Raw genomic sequence first — 14,981 nt, 5'->3', positions numbered from 1 at the left:
ATAAGCACCATTAGACTCATTCCTCCCAATATTACGAACAGGGTTTCACCTTTCCCCCTTTCCTTTTCTTTCCCCGGGGTCCTCAATCATTCAACTCTATTTTTGAAAGTGCCATGAGCCTTTGCCCACAACTTGAGTACGAACACAATCCCTTCACACCAAATCCAGCGCGCCTCTTTCATAGCAACTGTTTTCTCGATAGTATTGGGGTTACCCATTACTTTTTCCAAAACTACACATTTCACTTCCCTATAGTTGTGTTGTTTATCTTGGTAGTGTTGAAGTGGACGTGATGTATTAAAAAACTGTATCCTGCTTTAGTCACATTAGCCCTGTGATTATAATCAGGTTGACTCTTCCAAGATGGCCACTCCATCGGCTAGACGCTATTAGACGCTTTGCTCCTGATTCCGGTCATGTTACTGACGTAATGACGGGAACCGGAAGGAGAAGGGTCGCGCTATGCTTGAAAATTGAATACACGCATTGGCCTCGTTTGATGCCGGGATGAGTGACCGCACGCATTTACAGCGCAAACGGTGAGAGTATGTTTTGCGATCTGGTTGGTGTGAAGGGATTGTGTTCGTACTCAAGTTGTGGGCAAAGGCTTATGGCACTTTCAAAAATAGATTTGAATAATTGAGGACCCCGGGGAAAAAAAAGGTGGGGGAAAGGTGAAACCCTGTTCGTAATATCGGGAGGAATGAGCCTAATGGGGCTTATAATGACTCAGGGATGGATAACCATTTTTGGTGATGAACTATTCTCAAATTCAATTCTACGCTTTGTCGTGATGTAAGGCATGAAAGATGGACTGGTGAGGAGTGTATGATCCAGTGATGATTGTACAGAATTTTTGTTTGATGCATTCATTGTTTTAGTGTATGTGTCTGTTTCCACAGATGAAGGTGTGAGCAAGAGAGGTGCTTGCAGAAGGGAAGAAACGTGTAAATAATGTACACCCCTGCAACTAAGTGAGAGCTGGTATGTGGGCCCATGGCTTTCACTACGTAAATACTTTTTGTAACCTCATGTCATGTGGCTACCATTTTAATACAGTTTGTGCTGTTATGACTACCATCCTTAATGACTACCATCCTTAATGTGGTTAACAACATGCTGTGTTTTTAACCTTGGGATAACTCACGCAGTGAAATAAAGAAGTTGGAAGTATATACGTGAGTTGGACCCAATTTTATTTAAGACTTCTTTTTTCTCTCTTTTCTTTGGAGTCTTGCTTAGATATTTTTACTAAAACATTTTTTACACTTCTCTTGCACTGGACACACTTTTCTTTTCATGAGAAAGTTATTGATGATGATAAGTACGTGGGCAAGCTGGTGAGAACCTGCCAGCAGCTCCTCTGGTGGTGCGCACGTGAGATACTTTCTCATTTCTCTACACTTTCTTCCTGCACCTCACTATCTTTGTGATATATACACTTTTCAATATTGATGAGTGCTGGTTGAGTGACCTAACTTTTGGCTGTTTTTTCTCCACATTGTGGGAATTATTAAATATTAATTTGTAAGGCACAGGGGATTGCCTTGATGATATGCCCCAAGATTTCTTAAAGTAACCACTTCTCCCACCCTGAGGAGCTCTTCTGTACATCTATATACTACGCTCTGCCTGCTCTTGTGCACGCACTTTGCCTCAAGCTTGTTCGTGAACTTTGCACATGCCTGTCGCTGCTTGTAACATGATCCCCGGGGTCTCTTTATGTGGGAAAGCTCCTCGACCAGCCAGTCTCAGAATCACAGCTGTTGTGAGCAACAGATCCCGCCGACATGACAACAAGTGGCGCCCAGGTCTGTGTGCGTCCACAAGTTGTAGAGGGCAGGGACAATTGTCGCTTTAGATGTTTATTAGGAGTGTTGTATTTTTACACTGTTCTCACTGAGAAAGAAGGGGAAGATAATTTATTGCCTGATGCTTTGACTACATAGAAAAAGGTAACCAAAACACCATATCCATTTCTTATGCAAAGCTGGATAATCAGACAGAGAACCACAGCTGAATTACATTGACTGATGTATTTAAATTAAACTTTCACTGATAATTCGCCATCAAGTTGTAACCGACAACTTACTTAACACCAGCTCACCTGAATCTAATTTGTATGGCAAAAGCAATCCGCTTTTAATAATAATTCACTGGAAATACTTTCACCTGTGCAGCGGGCTTGAACAAGACTCCATGTCTGTCAGGTTAGATGTATATATCACTAACTACCAGTAAAAAAGCACATCCCTCTTTATTTACAAAATCAGAGACTTGTCCCTCATTTATGCTGTTGGAGTATCCACCGTCTTAAAGTATGGTGAGTGTTGCAGTAAATATGTGTATAGTGTTTAATCAGTGTTTCACTTTTATACAGCAGAACTGGCATTGTAAACTTCAGCATGAGCTCTAGAGAACGCTGACCTCACAAGCTCAGCATGTCTGTATCCAAATCATAATTTATCATACTTAAAAAAAACATACCTCCTGCGAACCTCTAAAGAGTTATTGTCTCCATTACCTGCAGAGAAAATGAGAGCTGGAGTTCGGCAATCAAAAGTAAGACAAAGGTAACTATCTGCTTTATCAATCATTTATTTGTTTGGAAATTCAGCTGTTTAACCCTCAGTCTCAAAATACACTTTTGTACATAGGGAGATATGTCTTTAGAAATCAGCACATCACGTTAATGTGCAGTATGAAGAGGACAGGCACATGTTAAAGCTATACAGAGGTATGGTGTGTAGTGGGGCAATGCTAATCTGTCACTTTGAACTTGTATGAATCAGTATTTCTGATGCATAGCATGATGTGGGTATGTTTTGGATCCAAAATGTAGCCATTAATTCTGATGCCACTAGTCATTTTAGATCACATGCTCACTCTTGTTTGAGCAGAATCCCAACTTACCAATGTGATGTTTGGTTCATCCACTGTATCATAATTGCCTAGGATGCTATGTCATATGTAATTGGGCTACCATTACATCATCACCAATAGTGAAGTAGCATCACACATTACACAATAAACACTATTGGCCTGTTTGGTACAAGTGTCCCTCGTGACATCAAACAGCATGATGGATATGTGGAGTTAAGACAACCATGTGTCTGCTCAGAACAGTCCATTGGTTGTTAACAGGAACCAGGTGGGATCCTTGCCATCATATCAATTGACAAAGCACATCATCATACACATTGTGCAAAACTTAAATTTTTGACAATTTACATATATTTTAGTGACTTGAAGTAAGTGTTATCATTGTGCAATGCCCAAACAAAGGTAAGCTGGTTTCAGTTTATGCTAATATTGGTACAACATTGCAGTATTTGTTGACACACACTTCTTCAAAATTTACTTTTTGAAATGAACGGTATGCAGATTTTAGTGCCTTGTAAACACACTGTACAAAGTTATTTTTGTTTGATATCCTTTTAGGTGACATCAGTTCACTATTCTAAACTACAAAGGCCAAGCATTCAAAGGTGTGAAACAGTTCCTGGAGATACATAATGATAGATAAGAGACAAGTTCATACACGATATTGGAGCTATCATGGGAAATGACTTAACTGTGACCAGGTATTTTGTGACAATGTTGTGTACATGAATGAGCTTATGCTAATGTTGAAGCAAAGATTGAGAGCCTTGAAAGTAGGTGAACTCTGAAAACTTGGAAACTGTTTTGTGATCAAAGGTCATGATCAGTTCTGTTTACACAGATTCACTAAAACTACTGTTTATGTCATCTCAGCACTGAAGGAGAAGGCATCAACCTCGGTGGGGAAGCGGCTGGCCACAGCAGTTCCGGTACTGATATCTGGGGACACAGTGGCCCAGAGGGTGAGGGGAATGCAATGGAGGCCACCAGAGAATCAATATCTTTTTCGGAGGCCTCCTTTAACGAGCACTCCCTAGTAGTGGCAGACCCTACTGCATCTGTCACACCTGCATCCCTGTCCAACACCCAGCATACCATCTCTATCCTCCCTCTTGCTTCCCCCTCAATTTGGAAAAACCTGCCCCCCTAAAAGGGTGGTGTCTCCTTTGCTCCAGGCAGCTTGCCCCCTTCCCCTGTCCCCGTAACTGTGCTGAGTGAGGAGGCTATTGACCTCGTCAGGAATATCTCTGGAGGTCAGACTGCACTACTGAATACCATCCAGGGGCTTGGCTACCAATTGCAACAAATTATAGCCTACCTGGAAGGCATTCACAGTGCTATGTCTGGTTTACATAGGTCTTTTCGAGATCTAGCCTCCCAACCATCCCAACATTGTGCCCAACCTCCTGCCCCCATCGAAAGTCTCTATTACCAGCAGATCTGTCCCAAGCACACTTATACCTTTGCATGCACCCACTCACACAGACACAAGCAGCACATCCACACACATACACAAACAACACAAAAAGAAGCACACATCCAAACAAACAGACACCACCCCAGCCCCCAGCACAACCACAGACACTGCATCCACCAACACAGACACATCCCTCACCCCCAGCACAACCACATACACTGCGCCCACCACAGACACTTCCACCATCCCCAGCACAAACACATACACTGCACCCACCACCACAGACACATCCACTGCCCCAACACAACTGCATACATTGCACCCACCATCACAGATACATCCACCACGCCAGCACACTCCCTGACTTCACCCACCACCACACAGACATATCCACTACCACAATCACATCCCCAGACACTGAACCCACCACCACAGATAAATTTATCATGACCACACCTAGCACCGCCACAGCACGCACACACACAAAACAGAGATGCCCACACTCACCCTTACAACACACACCAACAAAGCATGACACTCCCAAATGTTCATGACATACACCAGACACACAGACACCTGCACCATCAGCCGACATATACACAACATGCACTTCCACTCCCTCTACCTCCCAACCCCAACTCCCACCTGACCATCCGACCTATTTTCCCTGTGAAAATCTTCTGTTTGCCCTGGCCCTGAGCCCTGCCGCATCCATACCCACCCCTCCCAAATTCACACCTACCCCCTGCACCCCCAACCCATTCCTTCCAAATCTCAACCCACCCCTAAAAAGACCATACCTGCATCTACTACCCCCCAAGGTACCCCTAAAACAGCCAAAGGCTCCAATACCAAAAGCAAACCCACCCCTTCAAAAAGCACATCTCCTCTCAAATCCAAGACCAGCCCTCCCAAAACCCTCCCTCCTCCCAAACACCCCCCATTAACATATTTGAGGTGCTTACTCTGCCCACTAGATGCCCTTGGGTGCAAAACTTTGTGGACATTTATGGACTGGCATTAGTCTTGTTTCATACTAGTTGAGAGTTTTCTCATTGTGAATAAATCACAATATTTCTTTTCACCATGTTTGTACTGGCATTAATTTTTCTTTGCTCTTTTGATTTCTAGCAATGTTTCAGTGTAAAATGTGTAGAGCCTGTTTTACTTTAACATGATTGCAGGAGCTACTGCATACTTTTACATATCTACCATGTTAAGTGCATACACTGGTTCACATGGTATATCATGATGATTTGAAATTAGGTGCAGCCATTTAATATAGTAGTGGACACTTGCACTAACAAATAGACGTTGAGATATTATTTAAAGATATTTTACTACAGGTGTGTTTGTTTCACCTTGATCACTGATAAGTATGTACACATTTCACGGTGTCATATTATTTGCAAATTGAACTTGTATACAATACAGGACTTGCATTAGACAAGGGGAAATGTTACATGGATGAATATGTAGAGTGCTTCAAATTTAGGACTGCCATTGATTTTCCAGGAAATCTATGAGGTGAGGTTTGCAGCTTGTCTAGTGCAATTTCTACATGAGGTTACATTGCACTTATCCCAATGATGTGTGATGCATTTTTTTTAATTGTGCCAATTTTCATATTTTATTTCTACACACTTGCATGGTGAGTTTCTGATTTTTGATTACTCCTGGATGGAGTATGCGGAGTTAACCCCGCGGAGTAAAAAAACCCTCTGCTGCACCACATGGAGAACTGCTAGCGGGCAGAGTTTGCTGACGCGCTCATTCGCTTTGCGATGGGAACGCAGAGTGCGTCCTCGCACTCCAAATCTCTTGTGTGTTCTCACGTTCTAAATCACGCAAGAACTGCACCACGTGGTTCACATGTGTGGGGCCATCTTGTTTTTCTGCTCTCTGATATCTTAATCTCTCTTTAATCTCTGTAATCCTCCACCTTTATTACTAATCTACCCCTAATTTTTATTCTTTATACTAGTATGTGTCTTTGTGTATTTTACATTTTTGGGAAATGTTTTTGTGACTTTTTAACTTTATTTCCCCTTACTTCCTTATTTGTTTCTTCTTTCTTTCCTTTCCCTTTCTTTTCCTTCTTTTTTCTACCTTACCCAGTGCTTTGGCAGAGGGACGGCTTCCTTGAAGGCAGCGCCGCCACCGAAAAATGCAGCCCCAGGTGATCTTTGGAGAGAAGGAGGTGGCAGCACTAGGTTTTTTTGCGCACCATCCCCTTCCCTCTATGCCGGCAGCAGGCTGCAGGCCCGGTAGCGGATACCACCTGTGGGAATGTTGGTGGTGCTGGGGGAAGGTGAGCCAATGCTTGCAGGCCACCAGCCAGGTCCCGCACACTGTCCAGCAGCTGATGCACCACTGGGCAGGCATTCTGGACCGCAAACAGCACCTGCTCGACCTGCTAGGAGGCAAGATTCTGAAGCTCATGAGTATATTAATTATTTGTTGTGCTTTTGTTCTACAAAGCTAACACTTTTTTTTCAAATATCATTGCTGCTCACACTCAGAGGTAAGTTACGCTTAGTTTATGTGGGTATATTATTGTGTGATCCTGTTTCTAGTTTCTGCTAGGCAGGTGCTCAGCGCTACCTAATCTTACTCTTTATTGACACTCGTTTTGGCTGATTACTTAAGAAGCCATTGCAGACTGTTCTCCTGTCACTGTAGTGAATCGGTGAGTAGCGCATTCTCTCTGTGACTTTGTTTATGTAGCTCATACAGTTCCAAGTTATTTATTTCACAGCAATGTGTAGTATGCATTTATGCATTGCAAAAAAGGGAGAATTAGTTAGTCCATCAAGGGGGTTGAGAAATGGGAATAGAATCGAAGATCATTCACTGCAATGCATTAGTTCCAAATGTTTTTTTTTCTTCTTGTCCTCCTACATGACACATGCCCAAGTTCTAAGCTGGAAGCGATCTAACGGGGAGCAAATATCCCAAATAGCTTAATCTCTTTGTTCATTTGGGCCCCTTCAAACCAGGGGGAGATTCTGCTCAGCATCGCCAGCTTCCTTCATTGTTGAAGTGAGTCTTAATCATTGGATTGTTTTGAGATGCTATAGTAATGCAGTCTCCCCCCTAATCGGGTTGCGCCTGTATATCATTGGCAAGCAGTGGATCCCACATTTTTGTCCTTTTGGCAGACACCCTTATACAGTCCAACCTGTAGGTGTGTCTAACATAGGAAACCTACTCATGTGTTGACAGTGCATTTTGAACTACCCATTTTGTGCAAATTTCCCTGCGTGCAATTATTATCAGAAGCTGGGTCTGGATTTTCTTCAGAATGTGATTACTCCCGCCACCAGGTAGAATCCCATATAGAACTAACTCAAGGCTTACCTCTATATTGGCCTTGAATAATCTCACCAAAAAGACACCCACCTCTTGCCAGAAGAGTTAGATTACCGGACATTGCCATAGTAGATGGACGTCGTCTGCATTTTCCAGCATACCCTTAGGACACTGTCTCTTCAAGTTTCCACCCATATTTGACAACTTCTTCGGAGACCAGTACGCTCTGTATAAAGTAAAAAGATGGTTCCTCCTCAGAGGTGCAGATCTCACTGTTAGCCAAAGTGTTATCCATAGATACTTGCCATAAACTTTGAATATCTGGCACCTGCATGTCCGTCCTCCATATCTCCTCTGGCACGTTTAGGGGGTGATCCTCTGTTTCCACCAGCATCCAAAACCATTTCGACAACTCCTTCACATAGCTTTGATCTTTCATTAACTCGTCCTCCCACTCTGATTCCTGCCCAACTTGCTTCTGGTTATATGACCAACTTTTTAATTGATGATATTTAAACCTCTATAGTGTGAAGTTGGTACTTGCTGCTAACGTGTCCCATGGTATTGATCCAGCGCGAGACTGGGAAGAAAGAGAAATAACATTTACCGATACCCTCCCTGCGTCGCAGACCCGACGTCACACTAGCTCATTCACACACACAGTCATTGGTGGGGCCCATAACACCAACACTCACACATCTCTCTCACGAGTCTGTACACACAGGAGGTATGAGTAATTCAAGTGCTGGACATGTGGGGGGAACACCTTATAACCTATAGGGAGAGAAAAGTTATTTTACAAAATATACATTAACATTCTTCGCCTATAGATCCCTAATCCTAAACATCAAGGCACTCCTCTCACTTGGTCGAATGGACCAAATTAGTTGGATTGGTTTATGGTGATTTAGAACCAGCTAAAACACATTTTAAGACTCAGAATCCTTAACTTTCTTAATGAAAAACCACAAACTCATTATTTCTCGTTAATCAATAATTGTTTATCTAAATTTTCATAATGATTTATGTTTGCATTTATCTCGTCAAAGTTTAGAATTTCTAGATTAATTCAGGTAAATCGCAGAACATCATATTTATGTAATCTGGCTATTTGAAGTCCTCAAATTCATTGGCTCTGCATAACCAAATTTTGTCGTAAATTGTCCGAAAAGCAGGCCAAAGCACAAAGTTCTTTGCTCAGCATGTTACAGTCCCAATTTCTCAAAGAACCAGAAATCGTGCAAGCATTTATCATAGTTCGTAGATTTAGAAAAGGTTTGCTGTCATCAAACGGTCAGGCCACATCTGGATCATCAGGAAAGGCGTCACAACAAAGGTGGAAAACAAGCTCTCTCCAAAAATAATGAAGAAGTCGACCAACCCACGAACGATCAACGAACGACCCACGAACGACACCCCTTCCTATTCTACCATTCTTTTATAATCAAAGCAAGTTGAAGAAGATACAATTTTTAGCTTTAGGACAGTCGTGATTGGCTGGTTGGGATCGTATGATTTATATTCCCAGATTTTCAGTACAGTTCGAGGGGTGAGGTCATTTGTCAGCGAAGAGTCGGCTTGTTCTGGTTTTTTTGTCAGGTTGATAGTTCCCCTGTCTTGGCGAATGTCCCGTTCCAGATCCTTGACCGGGGACATGTTGTACACAGGTCGCCAAGAGGTTCAGGATACACACTCGCACATGCCCAATTGATTTCGCGCCTCATGGGACAGTTCCCACCTCATCGTGTGGTGTCAGCGGCCATATTGGATTTAGGCCCAGATGCCAACTTAAGCGAAACAAACACAAAAGAATAATTAATTCATAGAAATAGTGATTCTAATGTTAACCCTTTACTAATCCCTTTATGCGTTTGCATTTATCTAGTATATAGCAACATTTAAAGCCATTATATTCACCTTTTTCGATCCTCCTCAAGGGTGCAACATCACAAAGCAACATATATCATGCAGTATTCTATTACCACATATACTATTATTAATATGCGTACAGATTTTAGTTATAATAGGTATTTAGCCATGCAAAATGCAAATCCCACATGTACTTTAAGTATTAATGATGTTGACTATTATTCATGCAACATTCGTTTAATAATATTATAGTTAATCGATTATATAATTAGTATTTTCATGCAAAAATAGAGGAGGTATACAAAATGTTGCACTACCTGCTCCATCAATCCCCCCTTTGGTGATTTTATCACCACAATACCTAAAATTTTGTGAATTTATTATAAAAAGTAAATGAATTCATTGATTTTTAGTTCACATTTCTGTTTCCCCAATTTCTCCTCCTCTCGTTTTTCTATACATACTATCTTTCATTTCTTCTAATTCTACGTCTTCAAATTCTCTTTCTCGTCTTTTATTCTCTTTCTTTTTCAAAGTTTCTCTTTTTAAATTTTGCTGTATTTTCTTTCTTTTGCAACATAAACACCCTAGTCTTAAAACTAATACTAGAAAAAATACACAGGTTAGTGGAAATAAGATTTTACCTATAAATGTACTACCTAATTTTAATAGAAAATCTTTAATAGAAGATAATTTCTTTCCAATCTTTTCCCAAACACCTTCAACCTCCAGTGGTACAATTTCCTCATGCAAATCAGTTATATTTCTAATGTATGACTTTAGATCTTGACTTTTGTCTGGAATGTAAGTACAATAATGTTGAACTTTCAGCATTCCACAGACTCCACCCTCTTTTGCCAAAATTATATCAAGGGCAAGTCAATTTTTTATTACCATGGCACGCATGGCAACCATTTCTGTATTTACCAATAAAAATCCTCCAGCGGTGCTTGTTGATAAGCGATCAACTACTGTTGATAATTTTCTAATTTTATGTGCATTCAGAGATATTCCCACTGCTGGTATCAATGTTCCAAAAATGTCTCCCACAATTTCTGACCAAGATTCTCTCTTTCTACGTGTTAGTTGTCTACCTAACACATGTACACCATCTCTTCCTCTTCCCACATGGAATATCTTTGGGAAAACCAGGCCCACGTAACATGTGCCAAACCAGTGATCTGGTAATCGATAATATGCTTTGTTCCCGCAGATAAAATATAATCCCGGAAAAACAGGATAATTTCCTCCTTTAAATCCCCATCCACCTATGATTCGATATGTATCATGGCAATCACTGTTACCTACAAAATAATTATCATATGCAGTTTGATTCCTTCTAATACACAACTTTCCTTTCTGAGGCCAATCTGGACTAGCTTCTCCTTTCAAATGTTTTTCCTTTTCAACATCCCAGACTGTCTTTTCCTCTCTTCTCTCAGATGCTTTCTTTTGGATTTTCAATCTCCTTTCTTCAAACATATCCAAGAACACTTTCTCCTCCTTCTTTAAACTAAAAGTTAAATTATTTCTAAATATGGACTCTAATGTTAGTTCTTTAGTTTCTCAGAAAAATTCACCTAATACCTTTGCTGGTTTTACTTTGTTTAATTTGTTAATTACAGGTACTTGTGAAAATATGTTATCTACATCTGAAAAATAATATTCTAATTTCCCTATTTTGTAAAACAAACTTGCTATTACACTACATGTTATTCCATACATTACTGGGAGGTGATGATAGGTCACTCCCTCAGACACAGATGCAGGTAACTGCATGCAGACGTAGCAGTCCCTCACGTCCATCGTCTTTACATATTCATACAATAATTTTGAAAATACATTGTGAGAGAAATCATTTATGGACCTGTCTTTATGTAAGTAATTTCTATCTATTTTAGTCGGATATAGAACCTGAATCTTTTCTACATTAGTTTTATTCTTATTATGTCCTTCCATAGTTTCTAGCATAACCTTAAATGAAACCATTAGCGCTAACGCACTCCATAGAAGCATCAGTAATCCTGTACAACAACAACACATTTTGAACCATCTTTTAAGAAATACACATTTAGTTTTTCTACTTTGTGTGTTTGCCATTTTCGAAAAATGATCAGTGTCTTTTGACTTAGCCTCTTCTACTTCACAACTAGTTTTGTCTAACCCAAGGCTCTAAGCACCTACTTGGTTCTATCAGTTATGTCCTTTCCAGCTATTTATTGTCTTTCCATTAGTATCACTTTTGGTCTTTTCAGTTTGGCATTTGATCGTCTTTCACTTTTCTCTCAGAATCTCGATACTGAACTTCCTGAACATTCGTTTCCTCTCCAAAGTTGGACAAGATAACTCTCAGGATTTCCGATTCTTCGTTTTCCTCAACCACTTCTGGTATAGTCACCTCTGGATTTTCTTGGCTATCCACCTCTTCTTTTATTTCAGGCAGCGCCACATATGACCATTCCGGCGACTTATACTTCTTGTTAGGTTTTCTTTTTCTCTTATTTTCCTTTGTTGTCGTGTTTCCCTCGTCTTTTAACTTCCCTTGACTAGATACTTCATTCACTTGGTCAGCTCCAGGTGAATTCACTCGTGTCAATCGGTATCTCAATCTCTTTATTTTGTTTGGCCAGATTTCATCTTTTGCTGATTTTTTCAATGTATTTCCTTTATCATTCTTCTCAGCTCTCCATGCTCTTTTCCTCAGAACTCGACCTTCAGGTACCTCTTCATCACTGTCTTCGGATTCTGTTTCAACTTGACTCTTACCTTCAACTGTTTTTCTTTCCACCACTTTTTCAATTTTGGATGTTTGAATTCCCTATAACTCCTCGGGGGTCTTCCGCAAAAATCATTCCCTCACTCTCTGTATCTGGCACCTGACCATCTGCTTCTGTTACTTCAGGTGGAATTTCTCTCAACTTTTCATCAGGGACTTCCTTATCGAAAATGTCTTTATTTGTCTCTTCACTGATTTTCTCTTGTTCAGTATGTACTTGTGCTTGTTCAGTTTCTGAATCTGAGCTGGTGTCTGAGATCTGCAACTTTCTTCTCAAGGGAATGTTCTCTGGGGCAATGGTCAAATTTGGTTCTGACTACCCCCTTTCAGGATTTTGTCTTGTTCTGGTGTCCTCAGTATCCAATTCAGAACTAGTTTCTGACTCTTTAATGTATTCTCCTTCCTTGTTATCCACTGGGTTTGGAATTCGCAAAGTATGACTGGCATGGATCCAGTTCTTTACTCCTGCACACTTCACAGCTGTGGTCGTAGTTAGAATCACTTGTCGTGGTTTTCCCCAACGTGGGACCAAACAGTTCCTTTGTCTGTGCACTTTAATTCTCACCCAGTCACCTGGGCTTAGATCATGAGCTGGCTTCTTTTCAAGGGAGGTGGCATCCGATCCAACCTGATGAAGCACAGAATGTACGGCGTCAGCCAGCCCCTTACAGTAATCCAACACCAAGTCATCAGAGATAGGCAATAACTTGTTGACTGGTATGAATACATGTCTCATTGCTCTCCCCATCACAATCTCGTGGGGACTCAAACCTGTGTTTCTATCTGGAATTGATCTAATAGTCATGAGTACCAGAGGCAAGATATCAGGCCATTTCAGTCCTGTGGCTGAACACATTTTACCTAATCTGTTTTTAATAGTGCGATTTACCTGTTCCACCACACCAGAAGCCTGTGGGCAATAGGCACAATGCAGTTTTTGTTGTACATTCAATGCTTCACAAATTAGCTTTATGATTTCATTATGGAAATGTCTTCCTCTATCTGATTCAATTGTAACTGGAAACCCAAATCTAGGGATGAATTCCCTCAAAAGCAGTTTTGCTACTGTAATTCCATCACTTCTTCTTGTGGTATTTGCTTCTACCCATCTAGAAAACAGGCAGACCATCACTAAAACATACCTCAACCTGTTACAGGGATGCATCTCAATGAAGTCAATTTGCATTCTGGTGAAAGGCCCTTCTTCTCGACCTATCGTTCCTAAACATACAACTGTTTTCCTTCCAGGATTGAACTGTTGACAAATAAGGCCTCTTTGACAAAGGCTCTCAGCTACGAGTCGGAATTTTGCATTATACAATGTCTGCTTAAATAATCTAATCATTGCGTCTCTTCCTACATGTGCTTGTCCATGATACATCCGTGCCATGGCTGACACCATGCTATCAGGCATAACTGGTCTTCCATCCCTATAAACCCACACATGATCTGTTTCTCTTGGTGCACATCCTGCTTTTACGCATTGTCTCATTTCCTCATCTCCTGCTTCTTCCTGTAACTGCCTCACTCCTTCCCATGTATTCACAATGTTAGTAAACAACAAGGGATATGAATTCATTTCCTTTTCCTTTGCCCTATTTATTGAATTCTGTTTTCTCGCACAATATTGAGCCTTATTGTTTGCATACCTGTTCCCTATTGCTACATAATCTCCGGTCTTCGAATGTGCAGCACACTTCACAACAGGCAATTGCTTAGTTAGCTGTATCACCTCAAGCAATTTCCCAGCCCCTTCAGCATTCTTTGTAGGGGTTCCACTTGAAGTCAAAAATCCTCTCTGTGATCAAATTTGGCCAAAGTCATGCACGACACCAAAGCCATACTGACTATCAGTTATCACAGTCACTCTCACATTCTTTCCCAATTTACATGCTCTTGTCAATGCGAAGAGCTCAGCTACCTGGGCTGACTTTACTCCTTTTAGGTAAGATGCTTCCATTACTGCTGCAACTATGCATACTGCATATGCTGCACTCAGATTTCCTTCGTCTGTTCTCAAGCATGACCCGTACACAAACATCACATAGTCACTTTCTGACAAAGGTACATCTTTTATATCAGGACGTGGTTTGGTACAGAAATCGAGTACATCCAAACAGTCACGATCTACATCGTCTCTGACTTCCACATTCTCTGTATCAGGTAATAACGTTGAAGGATTCACATTCAGACATCTCACTAGGTTCACATTTGTTGCACCTAATATGACTTTCTCATATTTAGTCAGCCGACTATGCGTCATGAACTGAGTGCGGCTTCTTGTTAAAAGGATTGCCACATCATGAGGAACAAACACTTGCACAGGATATCCCATCACAATTCCTTCATTCTGTTCCAGACTCTTACAGGTGGCAGCCACCGCTTTCAAACAACCTGGCAATGCTACCGCTACAGGGTCGAGTATAGCTGAAAAATATGCAATTGGTCTTCTCAGTTTTCCATGTTTCTGTATTAATACAGAGAGTGCACATCCATTCCTTTCACTACAGTATAATTCAAACTCCTTTTCATAATCAGGCATACCAAGTGCTGGCGCCTCACACAAACTGTCTCTCAATTGTTTAAAGGCTGTTAGTTCTTCCCTATTTAATTCAATGGGGTCTTTTACTTCACTTCTCGTCTGGCGTACTAAAGGTTTTGCAATCAGGAAAAAGTTACTGACGACAATATCCAACCATTCCAAGAAACATTCTTACTTGTCTT

This window comes from Triturus cristatus, chromosome 4_2 (genome assembly GCF_964204655.1).
Source record: "Triturus cristatus chromosome 4_2, aTriCri1.1, whole genome shotgun sequence".
In the NCBI taxonomy this organism is placed as follows: domain Eukaryota; kingdom Metazoa; phylum Chordata; class Amphibia; order Caudata; family Salamandridae; genus Triturus; species Triturus cristatus.
The sequence above is the reverse complement of the archived record's forward strand: the minus strand, read 5'-3'. Positions refer to the sequence as shown.